The following is a 27771-nucleotide window of genomic DNA, read 5'->3' as shown; positions in this document are numbered from 1 at the left end:
TTATCCATATTATTATCTATCACTAGGGCTGAATTTTCTAGAGCATCCTAGCTCATATCTCCCTTCATTTCATCAATGTCGATCGAATGACTTGGGTGCCAGGCCCTCTGACAGCTGTTGGGGACACCAAGATAAATAATACACAGCTCCTCTCCGGGGCAGTCCACAAGCAGTGGCAGACTGGATGTTTGGGTTGGTGATTCCAGGATAATTGGAGAAGAACCATGGTCCCAGTCACTGCTTGGGAGAGAACAGGCTGCTTTCGTGTTTCAAAGTCCTTGATTCCCCACAGGTCTATCATTATTTACCTTTGGCAAGCCTGGTACCTTAATCTTTTCTGGTTTTTTCTAAATGCCTAAGACTCACCCTGATAGTGGCTGGATCAAGGCATAACTGGACACCTTTTCCTGCAGAGCGGTTGTTGGACATTTTGTTCAGAGCCATTGGAGACTAGGGCCTGTCAACAACATATGGGGTGCCAGGCACTCTAAGTGAATTACTGTCAACCCGCGCATCAGCCCTGCCAGGTCAGGTTGTCCCCATTTTATACACAGGGACAGTGAGGCTCAGACTCAGTAACTCGTTCAAGGACACTTAGCTGACCTTCACACCAGCCTCTAACATGATAGTCTCTTGGGCTTTTGGTGATTAAATACAACAAAATATTCACAGTTCACGTTCATTTAAATAAGTAACTCATTTTCCCCTCTAGTTTGTTGGAGGCTATAGTATGTTGAATAGTGACCCCCCCGAAAGATACGTCCTGGTCCACGCCCAGAGAACCTGGGAACGTGACCTTATTTGGTAAAAGGTCCTTTTTTTGCAGAGGAAGATTCTCCTTGAGCTAACATCTGTTGCCAATCTTCTTCTTTTTTGCTGAGGAAGATTCGCCCTGAGCTCACACCTGTGCCAGTCTTCCTCCACTTTATATGTGGGTTGCTTCCACAGCATGGCTACCGACAAGTGGTGTAGGTCTGTGCCTGGGAAGTGAACCCAGGCTGCTGAAGTGGAGAGTGTCAAACTTAACCACTAGGCCATGGGGCTGGCCCCTAAAACGGTCTTTGCAGATGTAATTCATTTAAGGATCCCAAGATGAGATCATCCTAGATTTAGAGTGGGCCTAAATCCCATGACAAATGTCTTTATAAGAGAGGGGCAGAGGACTATTTAAGACAGAGGCCCAGGGTAGAAGGCCACGTGAAGACGGAGGCAGAGATTGATGTAATGCAGCCACAAGCCAAGAAGCACCTGGAGCCACTAGAAGCTGGAAGAGGTAAGGAAGGATCCTTCAGAGGGAGCCTGGCCCTGCTGACATCTTGGTTTTGGACTTCTGGCCTCCACAACTGTGAGAGAATAAATGTCTTTTGTTTTCAGCCACCGAGGTTGTGGCACTTTGTTACAGCAGCCTTAGGAAGCGAAGACAGAGACGTAGATTGAACACTTATTGGTTAGCGGAAAGGAATTGGCTTTAGAGTCATGGGGGAGATTGTGAGAAAGCACGTTCCTGCGCGTGTGCTTCTTTAAAATGCCATCTGAGGGTGATGTGGCAGGAGGCACAGCAATGCCTGAAGATGTGGGTTCAAGCTTCTAGGCCTTAGCAGTGCCTGTTAGTTAAGGCGGAACATCCATTTGGAGTCACTTCCTCCCGGGGTTTGTTTTTCCTCTCTGAAGTCACGTTTTCAGCGAGTGTCTGTTTTGGAGGACTTGTAGGTGCCAGCTGGAGGAATGCCTGCTCTGTTGACTTATGGTCTCCTTATAGTGAGGGCTTCCGCTGCTGGCGTTGTTTAGCGGGACCTGGAAGAGTGTTCCCCTGGGTCGGCTCCCCTCGGCTCTCCCTCTCTATCCTTGCAGGGTCACTCAGGTTCTCCATTGTTTTAGGGCATGTCTGTCCTCCCAAAGACTAGGCGCTGAGCTTTAAGGAGCTTCAAATATTAAAAGCAGTAAGAAGTGAAACTCTATGGGAAACCATTCCTCCTGGCTTTCCAATGGCTGACTGCGGACGGCAGCCCCGTTAGTGTCTACGGTTACGTTTGAGCTGGGGAGGGAAATAGGTCTCCTGTGAACAGCTCAAGCTGAAAGACCGCTTGACCACAGAGAGGAGAGACCAGGCCCCACGAAAATGTTTATTTTAGATGCACACCCTCACTATCTAATGCTTTTTCTGACAGGGCTGCCCGCCAGCTGCCTTGTCAAATGAGTGGCTGATGTCCCGTCTGTTCTAGACAAGCTTTGTGATAGAGGCTCTTAGTATCTTTTGTTTAAGATGCTATTTAAAATGTTACAAATTTTTACTACTTGGGAGACACTGGATCCTACCCAGCCTCTAGGCTTTGGTGATGCTATTTTCATCTGCTCTCTTTCTCTCTTTTTTTCTTTTTGAGGAAGATTAGTCCTGAGCTAATATCCACCGCCAATCCTCCTATTTTTGCTGATGAAGATTGGCCCTGAGCTAACATCCATGCCCATCCTTCTGTATTTTATATGTGAGATGCCTGCCACAGCATGGCTTGATAAGTGGTGCATAGGTCAGTGCCCAGGATCCGAACCTGTGAACCCCAAGCCACCAAAGCGGAGCACGCAAACTTAACCTCTACGCCACCCAGCCGGCCCCTCTTTCTCTTTTTTGTGATGCGTCAGTGATTGCTTCACTGCCATATCCACTTAGAAAAACCATCAGTGCTGTTTTCTGGATTTCTTATTGTAGCTGATAGGAAGCCTAGTGGTTGCTGTGTCTCTTGGCTTCTCAGAAGAGGCAGTGGACCTCAGAGGGGTGACCTCAGTGGACTCCCATTTTAATACATACACTCTTTCTCCCTTCAATAAAATCAGTTTTGGAGGCTTCACTTGAGTGACTAACCGGCCCTTGTGGTTGAGTGGTTAAGATTCGGTGCTGTCACCACTGTGGTCTCGGTTCGTTTCCTAGTCAGGGAAACGCACCACACATTTGTCAGTTGTCACACTGTGGTGGCTGCCGGTTGCAGTGAAGCTGAAAGCTATGCCACCTGTATTTCGTATACCAGCAGGGTCACCCGTGGTGGACAGGTTTCAGCGGAGCTTCCAGACTAAGACAGACTAAGAAGAAGGACCTGGCCACCCACTTCCAAAAAAATTGGCTTTGAATACCCTATGAATAGCAGTGGAGCATTGTCTGATGTAGTGCCAGAGGGTGAGAGGATGGCACAAAAAGACCAGGCAGGGTTCCACTCTGCTGTCCACAGGGTCACTAGGAGTCGGAATCAGCTCCACGGCACTAACAACAACAACTTGAGTGAGTGGACGCAGGCGTTCTGGACCGAGGGACCTGCTAAGACTACTTCCCCATGCTAGGTCAACGTGGGTTTGCTGCTGCTCTGTTTACAGGTAATTGGTGACTGGAAGGTGGTCAATGTCCACATATCATCCTGCAGAACACTTGGTTCACTTTGAACTTAAGAACAGATATTGATTTCTTTTGGAAATAAAAGGTCTTATTCTTAATTTATGATAAGTTGTCAAACAGCACACCCCTGAAGTGCTTTTGTGGCAAACTTGCAAACAGCAGGTCCCCGTGGCAGCCGTCAGTGGGACTTGCTCTGTAAGGCAGCTGGAGCCACTCTTGATTGGAAAAACAGAGATCACAATTTTGAAGAGTGAGCGATTTCCTTTGGTGTTACCAAAAACTTGAGATTTAAAGTGGAGAAAGGCCATGTAGCTTAAGGCAGGGATACTCTGAAAAGGCAATTGTCTTTCATCATATAATATCGACTTTTGATTGGGTATTGATTCAACTTCCAGAAAGAGGATAGATTTCAGAAAGAAAAATAGAAAAAACAAATCATTAATGCCAAGTCAAGCTATGAAGAAACTTCTTTCCAGTAAAAATGGTGGGAATGAAGAAGGCAATGCTGTTGTCTTGGGGTGGGCAAATAACAGCACGTGGGCCAGTTTTTGTAAATAAAGTTTTATTGGAACACAGAGATGCCCATTCAGTTACATATTGTCTATAGAGGCTTGCACTCTATAATGACAGAGTTGAGTAGTTGCAAAAGAGACATGGCTCACAAAACTGAAAACGTTGCCCATGCTCCTACAGGGGCTGGAGTGAGCGAGGGATGAAGAGCCAGAGCACAGGGGATTTTTAGGGCAGTGAAACTATCCTGTATGGTACTATAATGATGGATACATGTCCTTATACATTTGTCCAAACCCATAGAATGTACACCACCAAGGGTGAACCCTAATGTAAACTATGGACTTTGTGTGATTATGATGTGTCAATGTAAGCTCATCGATTGTAGCAAATGCTGGAAGATGCTGATAGTGAGGGAGACTATGCCTGTGTGGGGGCAGGAGGTATATGAGAAATCTCTGCACCTTCTTGATTTTGCTGTGAACCTAAAACTGCTCTAAAAGATTAAAGTCTAAACAAAAAGCATTACTAAAATAAGACCAGTGCACTTGAAATGTGCACAAAGATATTTCGTTTTTAAACAACTCCTTTGCAGTATAAAAACGGGGCATTTATAGGAAAGTCAGTGTTTGTGGGATACACTTTGTAAATGACAGACAATATTTAAAAGCTATTTATGTGGCTGCTGCTGATTTAACAGATTCGTCTGGAGCACCCACTGTTGTGTAGATACTGGGCTAGCACTTGCGAAGGTACAGGATGATCAGGCGTGGCCTGTGTCCTGTTTAGGGCGAGGACAAAGGCCAGGTGCTTTAACACAGTGTTCTGGGACTGGGGAGCTGAGAATTCCAGTCGGGGGACGGGGGATGCCTCTGGGAGGCAATCGCTTTCTCCTGTGTTTCCCAGGAGAGTACATACGAGCTACACGTTTTGAGATAGTTATGTTTGAAGTGTCTTCATTCTGTGCTGTAGCTGGGTGTGGAATTCTAGGTTGAAAGTCGTTTCCATGCAGGACTGTAGTTTCCAGGGTGCTTGAGACAAGCTGAAGGCATTCCCTTCCTTTGTCTTGTTTCTCTCTCTCTGGAACCTCTGAGGATCCTTTCTCTGTCTCTGGTCTTTCTGAAGTTTCACAGTGACGTGCCTTACTGGGATTCCTGTTCTGTATTTATTGTTCTGGTCACTCAGTGGGTCCTTTTATTCTGGAACTTCGTGTCCCTCCCTGTGTATTCCCTGTTTCTTGTGTGTGGATCCTGTGTCAGGCAGGTGTTGACTCTCCCAGATTGATCTTTTTATTTCCCATTGTTTCTCTCTTTGTCTTTTTTGTTCATCTCTCTGGAAGGCTTTTTAAATGTTATTTACCAACCCTTTTATCATTTTTTTTATTAATTTTATGTTTTTAATTTCCAAGAGCTTTTTCCAGAACTCTGATTTTTAAAAAAATTCACGTCCCGTTCTTTTTTTCATGGGTACACAATATCTGTTTCCTCTTTTCGTTTGCAGGTTTCATCTGCTCCTTGCTGTCTCTTTATCTGCGTGTGTTTTGTGCCTACCTTTCCTTAAATATCTGGTCATCTTCTGCTGGATGTTCTTTTTTAAGGTTGAAGCGCTAAAGCCCAGTAACTGGGCTTCACCGGAGGGTGAATGAGGAGGGAGCTGAGTTTTCGCTGGTTGACTCTGAGTGTTAGCATCTGGCCTTTACTTTGAGCTGTTCCATTCCCCAGGCTCTTGCCTAGTGTAGTGAGCCTGGCTTTCTGGGAGCTGCGCACAGGGGCTTGGGTTCTCACAGGTCACTTTGCAGACTTTCCCTTAATCTCCCTGTTTTCAGTCTGATTGTTCAGCCCTGCCCTTTACTTGCCTGCTTTTCCCGAGTGCAGAGCCTCGGATGGTTAAAGCTTCTGTTTTCTTCAGGAGTCGGGGAGGTGGCAGTTTCCTGGTTTTCAGGATGGGGTGGGGACCTGGAGAGTTTGACTGCTCGTTACGGGGACTTTCCACCCACTTCCCTGTTTCCAGCTCCCATCTCAGCCCTGCCTCCTGCAGTGCCTGGTGCCTCAGTTCCAAGCTTTGCAGGGCCCTGTGTGGTAAATGAGCAGCTGCCCGTCAGCACCACCCTCTGCTGGCCTGCAGACTCGCCTTTCCTCGGCTCTGTGAGTCAGCATCCGCTCTGCCACCTGCTTTCCGTCTTCATACGTTGTGGTGTGGAGTTGAGGTGCTTCTAGTTCCATTTAAGAAAGAATGTGTGTTCCCGTTTGTATTAGTCAGCGTTCTCCAGACAACCAGACCCTATAAAGTGTATAGAGAGAGGGGGAGAGGGAGGAGAGGGGGAGAAACGAGAAGGACGAGAGAGGGGGAGAGGGCAAGGAATATTTATTTTAAGGAATTGGCTCATGTGATTGTGGGGGCTGGCAAGTCTGAAATTTGTAGGGCAGGCCGGCAGGCTGGGAGCTCAGGCAGGATCTCTCTGTTGCAGTCTTGAGGTAGAAGTCCTTTTTGGGAGACCTCTATCTGCTCTTCAGGCTTTCAGGTGATCGGATGAGACCCACCCATGTTATGGAGGGTGAACTCCTTTACTTAAAGTCAACTGATTGTAAATACTCATCACACCTAAAAAATACCTTTGCAGCAACTTCTAGACTGGTATTTGACCAAACAGCTGGGTGCCATGACCTAGCCATGTTGGCACACAAAATTAGCCATCGCAGGGTTGTCCCCTCCTTCCACTATCATTTAAAAATCAGAAATACCATCATAAGGCTCTAATTCCTTCGTTGCAGAGGTCCCATGTGTTAGAGGGTTCTTGTTCAGCCTCTGTGTTGCTTTGATGACAGAGTCCTTGAAAGGGGAGTATACTTGCTGAGGGTCTCTGCAGGCTGAGTGTGTGGAAGTTTGCTTTCGCTGAACGCATCTAAATGGGTTTTAACGGATTGAGAATTTATTGCAAGATATTGTCTATGCTAACTAGCCAGGTTTAACTCCATCAAGCATGAATATTCAGTATTACAAACCAGCTGGTTCTTAGAGTGGTTAGGCATAATTTTGCATAAAGCAGCTTGCAACAAGAGAGCAGAAGAAATTGCGAGATTTGTTTGTTTTGCATCATTTAATGAAACGAAATTGCTATCCAAGAGTTTTGCTGGTAGATGGGAAGCTTGAAAAATGCCACCTTCTTCTTCTTCTTTTGAAAATGGTATAAAAAGGCATGAGGCACTTCGTTGGTTCAACCAGGACAAACTAGTGGTCCTTTGTCTGAGGTCAGCTCAATTTGCATGGGTTCTCTTGTAACTTAGAAATGAAAGCTTCCAGGTTCGATCTCTTGTCAAAGGACATTGTCAGACTTGGCAAGAGCCCCTCATAGCTTTTTTCCTGAATTTGTATTTTCCTACATCTCAGACTTCTGACAATTTCAGAGGTTCTAGGAAGCACCTGCACTGTTTCCCATCTTCCTCATCCCAGTGAACACTCCCCTGAATACTAGAAACTTGCTTTGGAGATGCCAAACCCCTGGAGGGAAGGATGGCTTTAAGCAGAATCAGACCTCTTTGTAGGATGGTATGTTTCAGTATGTTTTTCATTATCACCTCCTCTTCCTTTTTCTAGACTTTTTTCCCCCTGATTGCTTGTCTCTACCATGGAATTTTAATGCCACAGATACACTGTCAATCTGTTGATGTGCTGTGGCCCTTTCAAGGACCACAAACGATGGTAAAATCAGAGATTTTCTCGTCTCCCCCAGAACCAGTTTTCTTGCCCTTGGGGGCGATATTGTCTTGGTTGAGAATGCACGTTCTAGGGCAGTAGTTCTCAATGGGCAATTTTGCCCCCAGGGGACCTTTAGCAGTCTCTGGAGACAGTTTTGGTTGTCACAAGTTGGAGAAGGTGCTACTAGCATCTATAGTGTTTAGAGGCCAGAGATGCTGCTAAACATCCTTCACTGCACGGAACAGCCCCACAACAAAGAATTATCCAGCCCAAGATCTCAATAGTGTCCAGGCGGAGAAACCCTGTTTTAGGGTAATAGGCAAATATACGGGAGAAATTGATCACTCACATGTTAAATTTATCCCCTCTCCAAATTCCTGGTCTGAATAAATAGAATATTTTTAGAAATGGATATTGTTTAATTAATTCGAAATACTTTCTCTCAAAGACTTGTCTCGCTATTTGATTTCTATGAAAAAAAAAGATCAGGTCAGATTAAAGGTTATAATTCAAGCCTAATGGCTTTTTCTTTCTTTCTTTTTTAACTTTTTATTATAAAAATTTCAGACATATAAAAGAAAACAGAAATCTAATGAATACCCATGCTCCATTCTAGCTTCCTAATTTTCTTTGTCCATTTCCTACCACCATTCAATAATGATGATGAATTTTTTAATAACATTTTGGGGTAAAATTTACGTTGAAATGCATAAATCATTGCCATTCAGTTCTGATAAATAGACATACTATGTAACTCATATTCCTGTCACAATACAGAATATTTCCATAACCCCAGAAACTTCCTTTATGTCCATTTCCAGTCGATCTTCATCCCCTCAGGACAGACACTGTGGGTTGTTTTTAACTTTAGTTTAGTTTTTAGTTTTGTCAGTTTGTTGTTTTTGCGTCTGGCAGCTTTTTTTCAGTATAATGTCTTGAAATTCTTCATGTTTTTACGAGTATCAGTAATTTGTTCTTTTTTATTGCTGAAATGTATTTCGTTGTAGTGAATTTATCCCACAAATTGTTTATCCATTCTCCTTTTGATAAACATTTGGATTGTTTTCAGTTCTTTCAATTGTCAATAAAGCTGCTATGAACATGTGTGTGCAATTATTTTCCTGGACTGTATTGCTCTTTATCTTGGATAAAAATCTGTAAGGGCATTGCTGGGTTAGATATTTGTTTAAAAAGTTAGGTATGTGTTTAGTGTTAGAAGAAATGGCCAATCATTTTTACAAAATGCTTGTGTCAGTTTCCATTCCCACTGGCAGTGTATGAAAATTCCAGGTAATCTGTGTCTTCACCAACATTTGGTGTTATCAGTCTCTTTAGTCGTTTTGGTGCGTGTGCAGTGGTATCTCATTGTAGTTTTAATTTGTATTTCCCTGATGACTAATGATGTGTACGTTTTCATGTTCATATGGCTGTTGACATATCTTCCTCGGTGCAGTGTCTGTTCAAGTCCTTTGCCTAAGTTTTTTTTTTGTGTGTGTCTATTTATGATTAATTGGTGCAGCTTCCTCATCTTCTTTTTACAAACCTTTTGCCAAATAAATGTTTTGTGAATATTTTCTCCCATCAGTGGCTTGCCTATTTATTTTCTTAATGGTGTCTTTTGATGAGCAGTAATTTTAAATTTTGATTAAATCTAATTTATCACTTTTTTTGTTTTGTGGTTATTGCTTTCTGTGTCCTATTTAAGAAATCTTTTTCCACCCTCCAGTTGCAAAGACATCTTCATGTGTTTTCTGCAAAAACTTTATGGGTTTTGTTTTATATTTAGGCTTTTCTCAAACTGACTTTTGTCCATTGTGTGAGGTAGAGTTGGAAGTTCATATTTTTCTGTATTCATCTCCATTTTTTCAGCACCATGTGTTGAAAAGACTCTCCTTTCACCATCTGATGTCTTTGGTGCCTTTGGAAAAATTAATGGACTGTGTAAGTGTGGGTCTTTTTCTGCACTCTGTATGCTGGTCATTAACCTGTGTGCCTCTCCTTACGCCAGGACCGCACTCTATTGATTGCTGTAGCTTTGTGGTAGGTCTCGAAGTCAGGGAGTTTGAGTCCTTCATTTTGTTTTATTTTCTCAAGGTTGTTTTGACAATTATAGGTCTCTGGGGCTGGGGTCAGGCACGGTGGGAGGTTCTCTCTGAGTGACACCCATGCTTCAGGACTTGGGCATTGCGGGAAGGGGAGCACAGTAGCCTCTGGTCTTCCTGGAGGGTGAGAAATGCTGACAGCCTCCCCCTCCCAGGAAGATACCATTGCCCTTGGCTAGGAGCTGGGGGAAGTGGGCAAGGGAGCCCTGTGCTCTGGTCTGCACCATCCCCCCCGGAATGCTTTCCATCATGGTGGGCTGGGAGGGAGGAAGGAAGGAATGGGTCAGGGTTCGAATTCCATAGACTCTCACACTGTTCTTACCGAGTTTTAGTATATTTTCTTAAATAAACGTTTCTTCATTTGCTATATGATCTTGGGACCCTTTGCAGAGACTTAAAAAAATTTTTTTTTGAATAATTTTCCCCAGTTTTGCTTGGGAGTGGGTCCACGTAGCTCCTCACATTACCATTCTGGAAGTGGAATTCCCTTATGTCAGTTTTGATAAGTTTTGTGTTTTAAAATTAATTTGTACATTTCCTCTCAGTCGTTGAATTTATTAGCATAAAGTTGTTTACTATATTCCCATGTTGACTTTTTGATGTCTGTAAGATCAGTAGTGATAGCCCCTGTTCCACTTCTGTTAGAGTAATTTATGTTTTCTCTTCTTTTTTCTTGATTAATTTTACTTGGAGTTTAGCAATTTTACTGATCTTTTCAAAAAACCAACTTTGTTTTTGTTCATTTTCTCTATTTTTTTGTCTTTTTTTCTACTTCATTTATTTTGGTTCTTTTTTTTTTTTTTTTTAAAGATTGGTACCTGAGCTAACAGCTGTTACCAATCTTTTTTTTGTTTTTCTGCTTTATCTCCCCAAATCCCCCCTGGTGCATAGTTGTATATCTTAGTCACACATCCTTCTAGTTGTGGCATGTGGGACGCCGCCTCAACATGGTCTGACAAGCGGTGCCATGTCCGTGCTCAGGATCCGAACCAGTGAAACCCTGGGCCGCCACAGCGAAGTGCGAGAACTTAACCACTTGGCCCCGGGGCCAGCCCCTGATTTTGGTTCTTATCTATATTACTTTCTTGTTTGTAACTTGTGTTTCATTTACTTATAATTTTCTAGCTTCTTAAGTTGGAAATTTAAATCATAGTTTTTTAAAGTCTTTTTTCTTTTCTAATGTAAGCATTTAAAGCTATAAATTTCCCATAAGTCCTGCTTTAGCTGTACCCCACAAAATTTGATATATTGTATTTTTATTTTATTATGTTCTAATTTCTCTCATGATTTATTATTGGGGTTAATTTGTAACTTCCCTTTTGATTTCTTCTTTGATCTATAGATTCTTGAGAAGTGGGTTATTATTTCTTTTTTACTAATGAGAGAAACTCTAGTTTCTTTTCCTTTTTCTTTGTGGTGAGGAAGATTGGCCCTGAGCTAACATCTGTTGCCAATCTTCCTCTTTTTTTTTTTCTCCCCAAGGCCCCAGTACATGGTTGTATATCCTAGTTGTAGGTCCTTCTAGTTCTTCCATCTGAGATGCTGCCTCAGCGTGGCTTGATGAATGGTGCTGGGCCTGTGCCCAGGATCTGAACTGGTGAACCCGGGCCACTGAAGTGGAGTGTGCAAACTTAAGCACTACACCACTGGGCCTGCCCTGAGAAGTGGGTTTTTCACTTTCAAAATATTTAAGGCTGTTCTAGCTATCTTAATGTTATGAATTTTTAATTGAGTTTTATTGTGAATAGAAAACACTATACAAAATTTCAATCTTTTGAAATTTATAGAGATTTGTTTTATTCCCTAGTATATACTTTATCTCAGAGGATGTTCCATGCACACCTGGAGACGTATTCTGCATTTGTGGGGTGTGGCATTCCATATATGGCAAGTAAGTTAAGATGGGGTCATTCAGGGATTCTCGATCCTTGCTTTTTTTTCTCTTTGCCTCCTTTGTTCTATCAATTACTGAGAGTAGGGTTTGATCATCTTCAACTATGATTATAGGTTTGCTTGTTTCTCCTTTTAGTTTTGCTGGGTTTTGCTTCGTATATTTTGGAGCTCTTTTCACAGGCATAGGTGCATCTATGATTGTGATATATTTTGATCTTCGTATTTTGACCCTTTTGTCATTATGAAATGCCCTCTGCTCCTCATTTCATCTCTTCCCATTTCATGTAATAGCTTCTTGTGGATGTGAGGCTCCTAGGCCCCTCAATTGTGAAACATTTTCATAATGGCTTTTGCTCGTGGTCCTTGGTGATGAAATGGACTTGCAATGTAAATCATTGGATGGACAGCTATTTTGTGAGGGTTCCTTTTATCACTGTTTCAAACCATTGACTTTTAACACACCCTTCCAAATTTAGGCCCAGAAATCGTTCAATATTAGATTTGTTCCAAATAGAAATTCCAATTCATGACCCAACACTGTTCCACAATGCCCTCCTCTGGAAATTGTTCCAGTCCTGAGGTGGGTGCCCGTCCTCAGCTGTGCCCTGCCATAGAAATACTATGTTTTGAGTTTAGAACCACCAGTCCCTTTCTCTGTGTTTTCTCAGATTCATATCTACTGCTCATATCCTTAGAACCAGTATGTTTTCTTTCCCCTTTTGAATAGGACTCATAAACATACGTAGGTTATTCTCATGGGGGTCTCCACAGCAAACATTTCATTCCAGGCTTGCTTCCTTATGCCTCCCAATGGGTCTGGGAGCCATCTCTCCCTCCTCTGTTGGCATCTACTTGGGAAATGCAAAGTCATTTGAATGTTAAGTGGAGCCAACTTAATTAGGAAGTTAAGTCTGCTGAAGGAAAATTAAACAGATCGTTCTACGCCAAGTTTGTGCAGTCTTTGGATGATTCAAACCAACGCTTCTTTCCTTCCATCAGCCTCTGGGGTCTGCTAATTAGCACTAAATACCACCTTCCTTCTGTGCCAGCAGGGGATTTAGCACTGAGGGTATAGAAGTAGGTAAGCATTTCAAGCCTTGAAGAGTATGACATTCTAGAATGATGACGTTAGGCCACTCCACAGGTTAAAACTCTTCAGTGGCTTCCAGCGCATCCGGTCTCTTTCACGGTCTTCAGGCCTTTGCATGCTCTGGCCCCTGCTGCCTCTTCCACCTCAAGTCCTGCTCCCTTGCAACTCCACATCTTCCTACATTCCAGCCACACTGTCCTTTTGAGAGTAATGCAAACAGCTATTGTTTGTTGAACACGTAAAATGTGTCAGGAACTGTGTTAAGGGCCTTAAAGGACTTCTCACTCAATCCTCACAACATACCTGTGACGTCAGTGCTATTATTCGTCCTCTTGTCCAGATGAGGAAACTGAGGGTTAGGATAATAATCTACCCCAACGTCGCACAGCCTACATGTCACAGAGCTGGCATTTATACTCAGATCGTCTGACTTCAGAACCCAAACTCTTGATGTCCGAGCCTACCTCTCGACAGGTCCCTCAACAAGAGATATGCTTATTCTTTGCCTCCTTGGCCTTTGAATTTGCCCTTCTCCCAGACTTCTCGAATGCTGTCAGAACCCTGCCCATATTCCTTCAGCTCTTACTATGTCATGCACACCAATTTCCAACTACCAGCACCTGCTTCTCTCTCTCAGGGCCTCTGCTGGCTGCCAGAACCCACTCTGCCTTTGCTCATGGTGGACTGGACGTGTGGGGAATGAACGCCTACCCCACCCACTAGCGCAGCCCTCAGCCAATAAGGAGGGGGGTTGGTGTATCAATACCGCAGTCCCTGGCCCCTCAGGTGGGACAGGTCTGAGGTGTGTATTTTATAGTGTCTTCCGGGTTTCTCCTGCAGGATTGAACTCCAGCTGCCCACAGAGGTAACTTGCTTGATGTCACATGCTTCCCATCCCTCTCTCACTTCCCCACTGGTACTTCCTGGGATTATCTTCCTAAGAAACTGCTTGCACTCAAATCCATCTCAGAGTCTCATTCCGAAGGAAGCGAAACTAAGACATTACCGTTGCTAACTCTGCTTGTTTCTTGAGCTTCGGCCTAAATGTGGCCTTATTAAAGATGTTGGCCTAAATGCCCTGAATTCTCCTCTCATTATTCTTTGTCATAGCACTTGGTTGAGTCTGTAATCATCCTGGTTGTTTACTGGTTCTTCTGCTTCCATCGTCAGTGCTCAGCTCCCTGAGGGCAGGGACCATGACTGTCCCCAGCACTGATGTGTTACCCGTGCCTAGCACAGCAAATGAATGGCTCATTCTAGGTGCTTTAAAATGTTTATTGAACTAATTGACGTGTTGGTTTAATTGAGTAAAGACTTAACTGAAGCTACATTTATGCTGTAAATCTGTGTTCAGGACCCTAGATTTGCCGTTGATGCTGAGTTCTCAGAACACCTCATTCTTTCCTTTGTTTAGAGCAAGAGAGAGAGCCGAGCTGTCAGGGCAGTGAGGTCGGCTTTCCTGCTAAAGAGCGGTGTGATCTGGTGGCAGACCCCTGGACTGCTCAGTCTTCTCTCTGACTCTTAGAAGATGAAGGGTTTTGGTTGGTGTGGGGTTTCCTAACTCACTGTGAGCTATGAAATTCTGTGGTCTCTTTCAGCCTCGTGTCATCAGCTTTCTAAGAGGGTTTAAAAATACCTACCAAGGAGTTGTTGTGAGAATTGAAAGGGAGAAAGGCTGTGGAGCCCCCTGCACTGCATCAAGCACATAGTAGGTGCTCTGTGCATGCTGGATGCCCTCTGTGCCTCCCCCAGCAGAGTGGGGGATCCTGGTACCGACTAGAAAGACCAGCAGGACGCTGTGAGTTAGTTTCTGCCTGGAAGCCTGGGGTGGGAGCTAGGGACTGGGGGCTCGTGGGAGGAGAGACGAACTCGCGTGGTTACACTCCATGAGTCTTTTGGGGTTTTTTTGTAAGCAGACATTTTCAGAAGTAAAGAGTTCTTTGGGAGCCTCTTTGTGCTTATTTCTACCCATAAATGGATTCAATTTTAAGCCGTAGGTTGTTGTCTCTCATAGGATTATCTCCCTCAGTTTTCTGCGTCATGAGAAACTACAATTTTCCATCAAAAAGAAAGGGAGGAAGGAAGGAGGAAGAACCCCCTGCTTTCCTTATGGTTTCCTTACTAAGTAGGTGCTGGGTACAACTTGACATCCTTGAACACCTCCAGCACTCCCGCCAGCCTCTCCAGGTCCCATGATGATTAGTAACCTTGTACAAAGTATGGCTCATATTTTTGTCCTTTACTAATGTGGCCTTTTGGTCAAAGGTTTGAATATTTTGGCCTGAGTACTATTTACTTCACCTTACAAATAAAACAAGATTCCATTTATTTTCTTTCAAAATTATTCCCTTCCGGAAAAGCAGAAAGTGACCGGCATTTGCTGACTGCTTGAGCGAGGGAGCCTAATGAACGACTGCCTGTTTCCCCCGTGGCCTGATCTGCCAGCCAAGTTGTCTCCTCCTGTTGTTGAGCTTTAGCTGCTAAAACAAGTGAGGTGTTGCCACCTATTTCACCATTTGGCTTTGTTATCTTAGGTAAAACTCCAGATACTCTGTAAGTGCTTTAAAAAGTATTCATTTACTCATTTTTTTAGTGATTCCATCATTTATTCAACATATATTTATTGGATACCTACTATGAGCCAGGTCTATGTGTTGCACAGGAGGAGACAATGGTGAGTAAGACAGACACAGTCCTGTCCTAGTAGAGTTTACAGGGTCGGGCCACTGTGAGCTGTATGGTGCCTTATGCTAGTTAGGAAAAGGTGAGCAGACAGCAGGTGTTCCTTCTCAGCTGGGCACCCTTGGGCAGCGAGTATTCTGAACAACCATTCTTGGCAGCCCTGATGGACAACAATGGACATTAAACAAATAATTACACAAATAGTCATTTAATTACAAGCCTGACATTTATGAGTAGGAAAAATACATAACACAGAATAATTAAGTGGTGTCTATTACATAATCAGAGGCATGTGGGATAATTAATTCTGAAGGAAGAGTGGCAAGACCAGGAAAGAGGGGCGAGAGCATTTCTGATGATAAGGACCCCAATCATGGCTGCCCCTTGTCATGGTGCGCATGGAGGAGACCGACAGGAGTCAAGCTGGTGATGGAGAAGAGGGCCCGGGCACGTAGATCATGTTAGGACTTTTGGATTTCCGGTCTAATTGCCACAAGCATGCATTTATTTCTTCTTTCTCTTCATGTTCATAACTACATATTGTTGGATGTCAAAAGAATGCCATTTTAAGACCTAGCCTGGGGGCTAAAAGTGATGTATTTGCTTTTCTAACCATTAGATTGCTCCACATATATAAATTATTTTGTGTTCAAGAGCCTGTCTCCATTGATTATGATAGAGAGAGAAGAATTATTTTCAGACTCAGGCAGACCTGAGTTTGGCCTGGCTCCATTACTTAGTCATGATGCAATCTTGGGCAAGTCGCTTCATGACTTTCTGTCTCAGTTTACTCATCTGTAAAATGGGAATTTAGTCTCTACCTTTCAAGGTGTGGGGGGAAATTAAATGAGATGATTTAACACCATTCTCCTTTGAACTCTGACTCTGGGGAAGATCGGAGAAGTCTGGTCTGTCCCTGCAGCAGAGATGGGAGAACAAGAGTGAAATAAAATCTCCTGCCGACAGGTACCTATTTGGTTGCATTTGTTTCTAACACAGCACGACAGCAGGCGACAAATGCATCACCCCAGTTTATTTCCCTACCGACGGGTGTGTGTTTATTGCATCCTTAATAATTTCCTCCGTGGTATGTGTGTTGCCGTGAGGGTTGTGCGATCCATTTAGTCAACGTGTTCCTTTTGCTGTGGTTCTCGCATCTCCACCCGTGGTATTCATTTGATTCTAAGTACAGATCTATTCGCTTCAGGAACTCAGTGTCTTACCATGAGCAAAAGTAAAAGTAAAAACTTGGAAAAACCTTTCTCTGATCATGTCCCGCTGTGCATTTAAGAAGTGTGGTGTGCCGGTTAGATCATTCTTGAAAACCAGTGTGTGCTTCAATGAGCCTCCCTTGAGCTAGGCCTCTGGACGTGGCCAAGTCAATGACATGCATGGCACTCTTGCCTACCAGCCTCAGGTTAGAAGTGGGGAGGCGTGCTGGGGGTTCATCTCCAAGAACGTTGGTTAACAGTTGCACCCACACCCAGAAAGGTCACAGAAGTGAGGATACCCAGAGTGAGGTCAGCCAGTGTGTCGGCCAGCGTGGGCCCAGACCCAGACTGCCAGAGTCATAGCTTGGCCTTCGACCATGAGGTTGAAAGTCGTCACCTGCTGTTCCCTCCATTGTATTGCTCATAGGACATTGGCTACAGACAAAGAACAGAAGTAGCTGTCAGTTCTCTAAGTGAATAACATAATTTATGGAGGCAATTGCTAGAGATGCAGAGGAAGCCTCTGGGTACAGCTGGGATGGTTGTCCTAAAACGTTGGAGGCAACCTAGGAACTACTGTTCACTGGGCCTCCTTCAGTCCGTTTATGAGAGATGGGATTTGGACCAGCACAGGCAGAGCAGTGCAAGGTCATTGCAGAGGAGCTGGCCGCCTCCCCCAGGGAAGAAGAAGGTGCTGTTGGAGGACTTTGGCCTGACACGGAGAACTGTAACCTCAGCAAAAAGTGCCTTTGTAAAAGTATGTTCAGCTCCTTTCATGCATCCGGCCCATGCTCCCATTTCTCAATTGCTGCTGAGAAATTAACTGGTAAAAGCTTTTCATGCGGTAACAACCACCATAAAACCCGCTGCAGAGTGACTGTCGAAGGTGCTTCATTCTCATCCCAGGTACACAGAACAGTTGGAGCCCTGATTGTTGGTAAATGATGACTTCATTTTCCAAAGTCTTCAAAAATTCTTGTGCATGCTTGTGCAACACTCACTTGGATGGAGTTTTTCTTCTCCCAGAGGCAGTGTGTACGCTTTGTCTTAAAAGAGGCTGCTGAAGTATCTGTCATAGAGACCATGTGATGGCAGAAGGAGATCATGCAGAATGTCATGCCACTCTACAGATTACAGCCATCACCAGGACACTGGACAGGTGTGTGTGTGGGTGGCAGGGCTGGGCCACCTTGGTGGGGATGAGCTGTGAGGAGGAGCCAACAAGACCCACTAGCACCTGAGACCTGCCTGCCACAAGCTGAGTGAGTAATGTCAGAGGGGCCCAGAAGCCAGGAGGTCCCAGGGACACCGAGTCGGTATCTTCAGCACCAACACCTTTTAGGTCCTTCCTATTCAAACAGCATTGTCCTTGCCTGTAGATGGCTGGGGCAGAGGAGGAGTGAAGCCCTGGTGGCATCTTCACAGCTGCCTGTTAGAGAATGCCCTCCTGTGTGGTCTGCCGGTGGCCCCCTGCCAGTTCCAGTGGTGGAAAGAGCCAGAGCCTGCAAGGCCCATGAGACCCATAGGTGGGTCCCTGGGATGTTGTCTCTTTCCTTCACTCTGCCCTGAAAATGGCAGTACAGCTTCAAGGCAGGTTGTATGAAGGCTTGGCTGTCCTCCAGCTTTTCATTTAAATCCTTCCTGAAAATGAAACATTGACCTGGATTCTGCACCTCCCCTGACCCCCAAATGCACTGTCCAGTCTTCCTCTTCAGTTCTCTCACCCATGGTGGCACCAGAAGCCCTAAGCGCTCCTCTCTGGCACCAGCCTTGAGAATGTGGGGATCTGTGTAACTTACAATCACTAATTTCTTTAACAATTCATTGGGGAATTCTGATCTGGAGATTTTTCCAAACCATGCTTGAACCAAAGTGAGTTTCCTCTCTGCATGAGTCAGGGTTCTCTAGGGAAACAGAACCAATAGTGTGTATATATAATGAGATTTATTATAAGGAATTGGCTCATGTGATTATGGTGGCTAAGAAGTCCCATTATCTGCCATCTGCAAGCTGTGAGACCCAGGAAACCTGGTGGTATAAATTCTAGTCTGAGTCCAAAGGCCTGAGAACCAGGAGTGCTAATGGTGTGACTCCCAGTATGAGGACAGGAGAAGATTGGTGTCTCAGCTCAAGAAGTCAGACAGAGAGAGAGGGAAAATCCTCCCTTCCTCCACCTGACACCTGACTGTTCTATTCAGGCCCTCAGTAGACTGGATGGTGCCCACCCACATTGGGGAGGGCCATCTGCTTTTCTCCATCTACAAATTCAAATGCTGATCCAGAAACATCCTCACAGACACACGCAAAAATAATATTTAGCCAAATATCTGGGTACCCTGTGATCCAGTGAAGTTGATACATAAAATTAACCGTAATACTCTCCTACCCACTTCGAGGACATCACGTTCCTCTCCTTTCCAGCACGTACCCTTCAAACCAATCAACCTCAAGAACCCATAGTCTCTGCCCTAGCCTGTAACTCATTTTCTTCCCCTCCAGGAACTGCCCTCCTGGTCCTTCTCTACAGTCCACCCTGCCTGGCACAGAATAGTGTGAGAAAATGAATGCATAGCCTACCTACCCATCTTTCAAGGCTGGACTCATGTCCCCAACTCTTCCTGGTAGCCCTCTCTGATTGTAAAGATCCATGTTCACTTATCCATATCATCTACTTTATTTCTCTTGCAGAGTATTTGTATGCATAGTGCTAGAGAATACACGAGACATAGTGTTGCCCACTGTAAATTCAACTGTAAATAGAATAAAAAGCACACTTCTGTGATTGCTTTTAGCATTAAATAGTTTATTAGATGCATTGAATACCAGGTGAAGTGAATAACAGACGTTCACAAGGAATAGGTCTAACATGTATGTCCAGCATTTTAATAGAGTTCAGAGACTCTGGACATCATGTTTTTTCCCCTAAATGGATGTCCCTGAAATAGTTGCCCTCTTTCACCTTTAAGAGTGATGAGCAGAGTGGCATCAGCATCATGACGGAGTGAACCCTTCCCTTAGACCTGACCCCTAACATACAACAAAAAGGACATTCATAAACCAACAGAGAACAATCACACAACACAAAAGACATCTGAGAGACCCACACAGCCATACATCTGAAGGTGGAGGTGCTGGACGCCCTGGGAGGAAGTAGAAGGAGGTAAGGGGATCTCCTCTCCCTCCCTGGCAGTGACCCAGGCCGTGGGACCGTGTGCAGCTCTGAGAGAAGAAGGGGGAGGGGCAGCTCTCTGTGGGAATGCCTTTGCTCTCCAAGGTCCCTCACAGCCCATAGGAAAGCTCCACACAGGGGAGGCTAAGCTATTGTGGGGGTGTCTTCAATCAAGCCAGCACCCCAGGAAAGTAGATAACAAGGGCAAAGAATGCCCCTGTGATCATGCACATGAAAGAAAGCGCCCCTACGCACAGCTGGTGCGTCAGCTCAGGTAGTCAGCCAGAGCAAGGGACCCTCACCAGAGTACCCATGCATACGTTAGAAATGCAGCAGCTGCCAGTGGGCAATCACAGACAGTCCCTGTCAGCAAGGATTGCAAAGGACAGGCTTAGATGCCAGGGATCACAGCAGGTTCAGAATACACAGCTCCTGACACTCCCACCCAACCCCTAGTGGTGGCAGGTGGAATCTGTGACCAGATATTATCATTATGCAAAGGCACAAATCCATGCCATCAAACGGTATGAAGAAATATAATAAAACCCCAGACAAGAAGGAAAATGACAGTCACCCAGAAATCAATCCTGAAGGCGCAGAAATTTACAATCTAAATGACAGAGAATTTAAAATAGCCATCATGGGGGTGGCCCAGTGGTGCAGTGGTTAAGTTTGCACGTTTCTCTTTGGCAGCCTAGGGTTCGCTGGTTCGGATCCTGGGTGCGGACATGGCACTGCTTCGCAAGTCCTGCTGTGGCAGGCATCCCACATGTAAAATAGAGGAAGATGGGCACAGTTGTTAGCTCAGGCCCAGTCTTCCTCAGCAAAAAGAGGAGGATTGGCAGCAGATGTTGGCTTAGGGCTAGTCTTCCTCAAAAAAACCCCAACCAAACAAACAATAAAATAGCTGTCATAAGAAAAAAGTTACAGGATAATTCAGATACACAGTTCAATGAAATCAGGAACAAAATTAATGAACAGAGGGAATTCTTCACAAAAGAAATTGAAACTATAAGGAAAAACCAATCAGAAATGTTGGAGATGAAAAACACAATGGATGAGCTAAAGAAAAATCTGAATTCCCTGAATAACAGAGCTGATATGATGGAGGACAGAATTAGCAGTCTGGAGGACAGAAATATAGAAATGCTTCAGATAGAAGAGGAGAGAAACTAAGATGACAAAGAAATGAAGAAATTCTCCTTGAAATATCTGACTCAATTAGAAAATGCAACCTAAGGATTATAGGTATTCCAGAGGGAGAAAAGAGGGAGAATGGAGCAGAAAGCTTGTTCAAAGAAATAATAGCTGAGACTTTCCCAAACCTGGGGAAGGAGCTGGAAATAAAACTAAAAGAAGCTAATACAACTCCTAATTATTAGAATGTAAAAAGACTTTCTCCAAGGCATATGGTAGTAAATGGGCAAAAGTCAATGACAAAAGAGAAATATTAAGGACAGCAAGGCAGAAGAAAATAACTTGCAAAGGAACTTTGCAACTATCATGCTTTCAGCAGATTTCTCAGCAGAAACCTTACAGGCTAGGAGGGAGTAGAATGATATATTCAAAATTCTGTAAGACAAAAACTTTCAGCCAAGAATACTCTATCCAGTGAAATTATCCTTCAGATATGATGGAGAAGTAAAAACTTTCCCAGATAAACAAAAGCTAAGGGAATTCATCACCACAAGACCCACCCCCTACACACACACAAGAAGTGATCAAGAAGGCCCTCATACCTGAAAAAAAAGAAAGGGTTTACAAAACCTTGAGGAAGGAGATAAATAGGCAGACAAAATCAGAAAATTGCCACTCTTTATCAGAACAAGTTAGCAAATACTTAATTATAAAATTAAAGATAAAGAGAAGGAAAACATAAAAAATAACTATAATGTCATCATTTTAACCACAAACTCACCACACAAGGTGGAATAAGTTGTGACAACAATAACTTAGAAGAAGAGGAAAGGGACAAAATTGGCTTAGACTAAGGAAATAAGAGGCTTCAGAAAATGGACTCTATGAGATTTTTTATACAAGCCTCGTGGTAACCAATAAACAAATAAGAACAGAGACACAAATGATAAATAAAGAGAAAACTGAAAAAACCTTCCTAGAGAACTACCAAACTGAATTGGTAGTCCTAAATACACGAGATGAGAAACAAGGGAAATACAGAGCAACCAGAAAATGAGTGATAAAATGGCAGTATTAAGCCCTCCTATATCAATAATCACTCTAAATGTAAAAGGATTGAATTCTCCAATGAAAAGACAAAGAGCGGCTGGATGGATTAAAAAGTAAGACCCAACAATATGCTGCCTACAGGAAACACATCTCAGCTCTAAAGACAAACACAGGCTCAGAGTGAAAGGCTGGAAGATGATACTCCAAGCAAATGGCAAACAAAAGAAAGCAAATATTGCCATCAGACAAAGCAGACTTGAAGATAAAACAGGGAATAAGAGAGAAAGAGGGGCAGTATATAATGATAAAAGGGACACTCCACTAAGAAGACATAACACTCATAAATATATATGCACCCAACACAGGAGCACCAAAGTACATAAGGCAACTATTAGCAAACGTAAAAGGAGATATTAACAACAACACAACAATAGTAGGGGACCTTAACACCCCACTTACGTCAATGGATAGATCATCCAGACAGAACATCGACAAGGAAATAGTGGAATTAAATGAAAAACTAGACCAGATGGACTTAATAGATATATAGAGAACACTCCATCCAAAACCAGCAAATTACACATTCTTCTCAAGTGGGCATGGAACATTCTCAAGGATAGATCATATGTTGGGAAAGAAGGCAAGAATCAATAAATTTAAGAAGACTGAAATCATAACAAGCATCTTTTCTGACCATAATGTTCTGAAACTAGAAATCAACTACAAGAAAAGAGCTAGAAAAGTGACAAATATGTGGAGACTAAACAAAATGCTACTGAACAACCAATGGGTATTGAAAAAATTAAAGGAGAAATCAAAAAATATCTGGAGACAAATGAACATGAAAATACACCATATCAACTCATATGGGATGTAGCAAAAGCAGTCCTAAGAGGGAAATTCACAGCAACACAGGCCCACCATAACAAACAAGAAAAATCTCAAATAAACAATCTTAAACTACACCTAACGGAATTAGGAAAAGAAGAACAAACAAAGCTAAAAGTCAGCAGAAGGAGAGAAATAATAAAAATTAGAGCAGAAATAAATTAAATTGAAACAAAGGAAAAAACCATAGAGAGAATCAATGAAACTAAGAGCTGGTTTTTGAGAAGATAAACAAAATTGACAAGCACTTAGCCAGACTCAGTAAGAAAAAAAAAGATGGAAGGCTCAAATAAATAAAATTGGAAGTGAAAGAGGAGAAATTACAATGGATACCACAGAGATACAAAAGAATATAAGAGAATACTATGAAAAACTGTATGCCAACAAATTGGACAATCTAGAAGAAATGGGTAAATTCTTAAATGCATAAAACTTCCCAAAACTTAATCCAGACGAAATAGAGAATCTGAATAGACAAATCACAAGGAAAGAGATTGAAATGGTAATCAAAAACCTCCCCAAAAATAAAAGTCAAGCACCAGATGGCTTCTCTGGAGAATTCTACCAAACATTCAAAGAAGATTTAATACCTATCCCTCTCAAATTATTCCAAAATGTTGAAGAATATGGAACACTTCCTAACACATTTTATGAGGCCAACATCACCTTGATCCCAAAGCCTGACAAGGAGAACACAAAGAAGGAAAATTACAAGCCAATATTGCTGATGAACATAGATGCAAAAATCCTCAACAACATATTGGCAAACCAAATACAGCAATACATTAAAGGGATCCTAAACCATAATCAGGTGGGATTTATACCAGGGACACAGGGATTATTCAACATCCACAAATCAATCAATGAGATATACCACATTAACAAAATGAGGAATAAAAACCACATGATCATATCAGTAGATGCAGAGAAAGCATTTGACAAGATTCAACTGCCATTTATGATAAAAACTCTCAATAAAATGGGTATAGAAGGAAAGTACTTCAACATAATAAAGGCCATATATGACAAACCCACAGCCAACATCATTTTCAATGGGGAAAAACTGAACACCGTCCCTCTGAAAACAGGAACAAGACAAGGATGCCCACTCTCACCACTCTTATTCAACATAGTACTGGTGGTTTTGGCCAGAGCAATTAGGCAAGAAAAAGAAGTAAAAGGAATCTGAAGAGGCAATGAAGCAGTGAAACTCTCATTGTTTGCAGATGACATGATTTTATGTATAGAAAACTAAAGAATCCATCAGAACACTATTAGAGATAATCAACAACTACAACAAAGTTGCAGGGTAGAAAATCAACTTAGAAAAATCAGTTGCATTTCTATACTCTGATATTGAACTAACAGAGAACTCAGGAATATAATCCCATTTACAATTGTAACAAAAAGAAAATGTCTAGGAATAAATTTAATCAAGGATATGAAAGACCTATACAATGAAAACTATAAGACATCATTGAAAGAAATCGATGATGACATAAAGAAATGGAAAGATATTCCATGCACATGGATTGGAAGAATAAATATAGTTAAAATGTCCACATTACCTAAAGCAATCTACAGATTCAATGCAATCCCAATCAGAATTCCAATGACATTCTTCATGGAGATAGAACAAAGAATCCTAAAATTCATATTGGGCAAGAAAAGACCCTGAATAGTTAAAGCAATCCTGAGAAAAAAGAAAAAAGCTGGAGGTATCACACTCCCTGATTTCAAAATATACTGCAAAGCTATAGAAATCAAAACAGCCTGGAACTGGTGCAGAAACAGGCACACAGATCAATGGAACAGAATTGAAAGCCCAGAAATAAAACCACACATCTAATGACAGCTAATCTTCAGCAAAAGCACTAAGAACATAGAATGGAGAAAGGAAAGTCTCTTCAATAAATGATACTGGGAAAACTGGACAGCCACATGCAAGAGATTGAAAGTAGACCCTTATTTTTCACCATACACAAAAAATTAACTCAAAGTGAATCAAAGACTTGAGGTAAGACCTGAAACTATAAAACTCCTAGAAGAAAAAATGGGCAGTACACTCTTTGACATTGGTCTTAGAAGGATCATTTTGAATACCATGTCTAGTCAGGCAAGAGAAACAAAAGAAAAAATAAACACGTGGGAGTTGATCAGACTAAAGAACTTCTGCAAGGCAAAGGAAACCAGGAACAAAATGAAAAGACAACCCACCAACTGAAATAAAATATTTGCAAATCATATGTCTGACAAGGGGTTAATCTTCAAAATATATGAAGAACTCATACAACTCAACAACAAAAAAACAAACAACCTGATCAAAAAATGGGCAGAGGATATGAACAGACATTTTTGGAAGAAGATGTAGAGATGGCCAGTAGGCACATAGTTTAACATCAACAATAGTTCAATATCTCTAATCATCAGGGAAATGCAAACCAAAACTACTCTAAGTTACCACCTTACACCTGTTAGAATGGCTATACTCACCAAGACCAAAAATGACAAATGTTGGAGAGGATGTGGAGAAAAGGGAACCCTCATACACTGCTGATGGAAATGCAAACTGGTGTAGCCACCATGGAAAACAGTATGGAGATTTCTCAAAAAATTAAAAATAGAAATACCACATGACCCAGGCATCCCACTACTGGATATTTATCCAAAGAACTTGAAATCAACAATTCAAAGAGACTTATGCACCCCTATGTTCATTGCAGCATTATTCACAATAGCCAAGATGTGGAAGCAACCCAAGTGCCCATCAATTGATGATTGGATAAAGAAAATGTAGTGTATATGTATACACAATGGAATACTACTCAGCCATGAAAAAGGACAGAATCGTCCCATTGGAAACAACATGGATGGACCTTATGGGTATTAAGTAAAACAAAATAAGCCAGACAGAGAAAGGCACACACCCTATGATTTCATGCATGTGTGGAAGATAAACTAACATATGGACGAACAGAACAGATTAGTGGTTACCAGAGGGGAATAGAGTTGGGGGGGGTGAGCATATGGGTTAAAGGGGCACATTTATATGGTGACTAACAAATAATAATGTACAACTGAAATTTCACAATGTTATAAACTATTTGACGTCAATAAAATTAAAAAAGAAAGAACCCATGTGAAACAGAAAAGACTGATGCACAAAGATAATGGAAAGGAAAATTACTTTTCTCCATTTTCTCAAATGAGTCACTCAGTAAGAACAAGTTCTGAAATTAGTATTTAGTTAAACCCTAGGATTTCTTGACTGAGAGGAAATAAATGCCTTTTAAAGAAATGTCTAGAAATTAGAGAGCAAATCATAACCCTAGGAGGACTTATTATCAAATAAATGGAAATGGCATGGTTTTGATCAAACACAGCATTTCATAAGCTTGCAAGTGACATTTCCTATCCTCATCAATCATAACTTTTGAAGTGAAAGTTGAAAATTGTGCATTTTTTAAAAAAAATAAACAATTGGTAATTTGGAGGAGAAACCCAGTAGGAGAATGATTGATATCAGTAAGTCAAAAAAGAGCCACGTTCATTTAGACTTGGCCAAAGTGTTGCTTTCTGTAATTTCCATCAACAATAGCAGTAGTATAGTGTGACCCTTCTTGGCTATGTGAAAAAACCGGGGGACATACCTTCCTTTTTTTCAGCTGCGTGACCCCCCAGTTTCAAGAGGTACCATACCTTTCTAAAGGCAGGCTGTTCAAGTGCTGCTAATAGGATCCTGAATTGTTTGCTCATGGAAACTTTTTGGTTGAGTGGCAAGTTCATAGGTGTTGGAATCAGAAGGACATGAGTGCGAATCCAGAATAGCTTTTGTGTGTGTGTGTGTGTGTGTGTGTGTGTGTGTGTGACTTTAGTAATTGCTTAATTTCTCTAAGCTTTGCTTTTCTCATCTTTGAAGTGGACATAATAAATATTCCATAATATTGTGAGGATTATGTTATTGAACTTTCAGATTATGCTGATATTTTCATTTGTTTTAGTTACAGGCTGCTGAATTTCCTAAGAGTAATGAGTACCTAGGGATCAGACGGTTGGCGTTAGATCTTGGGGACTGATGGAGATGTTGACAGTTGTTTGGAATACCACAACTTTTAGGCAGAGGACTTCCAGTTCCAGCCATGAGGGAGAAACTGGTATTGGACTTCCCCTTATTGTTACTATTTAAGATTCATAAAATTGATAAACTCCTAGCAAGACTGATCAAGGGAAAAACAGAGGGAACATACAAATGACTGACATCAGGAAAGAAGGAAGGGCTACTCCTAAAGATCCTGAGTACATTAAAGGGACAGTAAGGACATTTTGTGAACAATTTTATGCCAATAAATTCAACAGTGTACACAGAATGGTAAAATTCCTTGAAAACCGCTGCTCACCAAAACTAATAAAGATGAAATACAAATCTAATTTCTAATGAAAAACCTGTGTGGAAAGAAATCTCCAGGCTTAGATGGTTTCACTGGGATCTTCCCTCAAACATTGAAGGAAGAAATAATACCAATCTTAGACAAAACTTTCAAAAGAATAGAGGTGGAGAAAACACTTACCACCTGCTTCTATAAGACTGTACGCATAAGATTGTAGAATAATTCTGATAACAACGTCTGACAAAGATGTTGCAGAGAATAAAATTCAAATGACTTAACCGTGTTCCACAAAGCACTGTGGAACTCTAGCCCCTGCCTCATCTCAAGCTGTGCTCCAGTCCAACCACACTGACCTTCTGACAGTTCCTGGTTGTGTCAAGCTCTCCTTTGAGGCCTCCATTGCTGTTCCCGACCTTAGACATTCTCTCTAATGCTTTTTGTATATCTAGCTCCTCATTTTTCAGATTTATGTAACGTAGTCGCTCCCCTGGTCCCATCAACCATTCTCTCTTCCAAAAGCCTGTTTGTTCCTTTCCTAACACTTCATAATTTGGAATTATTTCTACATCTAGATTC

The 27771-nt window shown here is 42.3% G+C and overlaps 1 protein-coding gene across 3 annotated transcripts in view; it reads left to right on the top strand.

The window, feature by feature from the left end:
- Nucleotides 1-27771, top strand: part of PLPP4 (phospholipid phosphatase 4) — a 133933-nt gene that overhangs the window by 65614 nt on the left and 40548 nt on the right. The gene's annotated exons all lie outside the window — the stretch shown is intronic.

The sequence above is a fragment of the Equus asinus genome, chromosome 2 (assembly GCF_041296235.1).
Source record: "Equus asinus isolate D_3611 breed Donkey chromosome 2, EquAss-T2T_v2, whole genome shotgun sequence".
In the NCBI taxonomy this organism is placed as follows: domain Eukaryota; kingdom Metazoa; phylum Chordata; class Mammalia; order Perissodactyla; family Equidae; genus Equus; species Equus asinus.
Note: the sequence above shows the minus strand (reverse complement) of the source record. Positions and strands in the feature narration are given on the sequence as shown.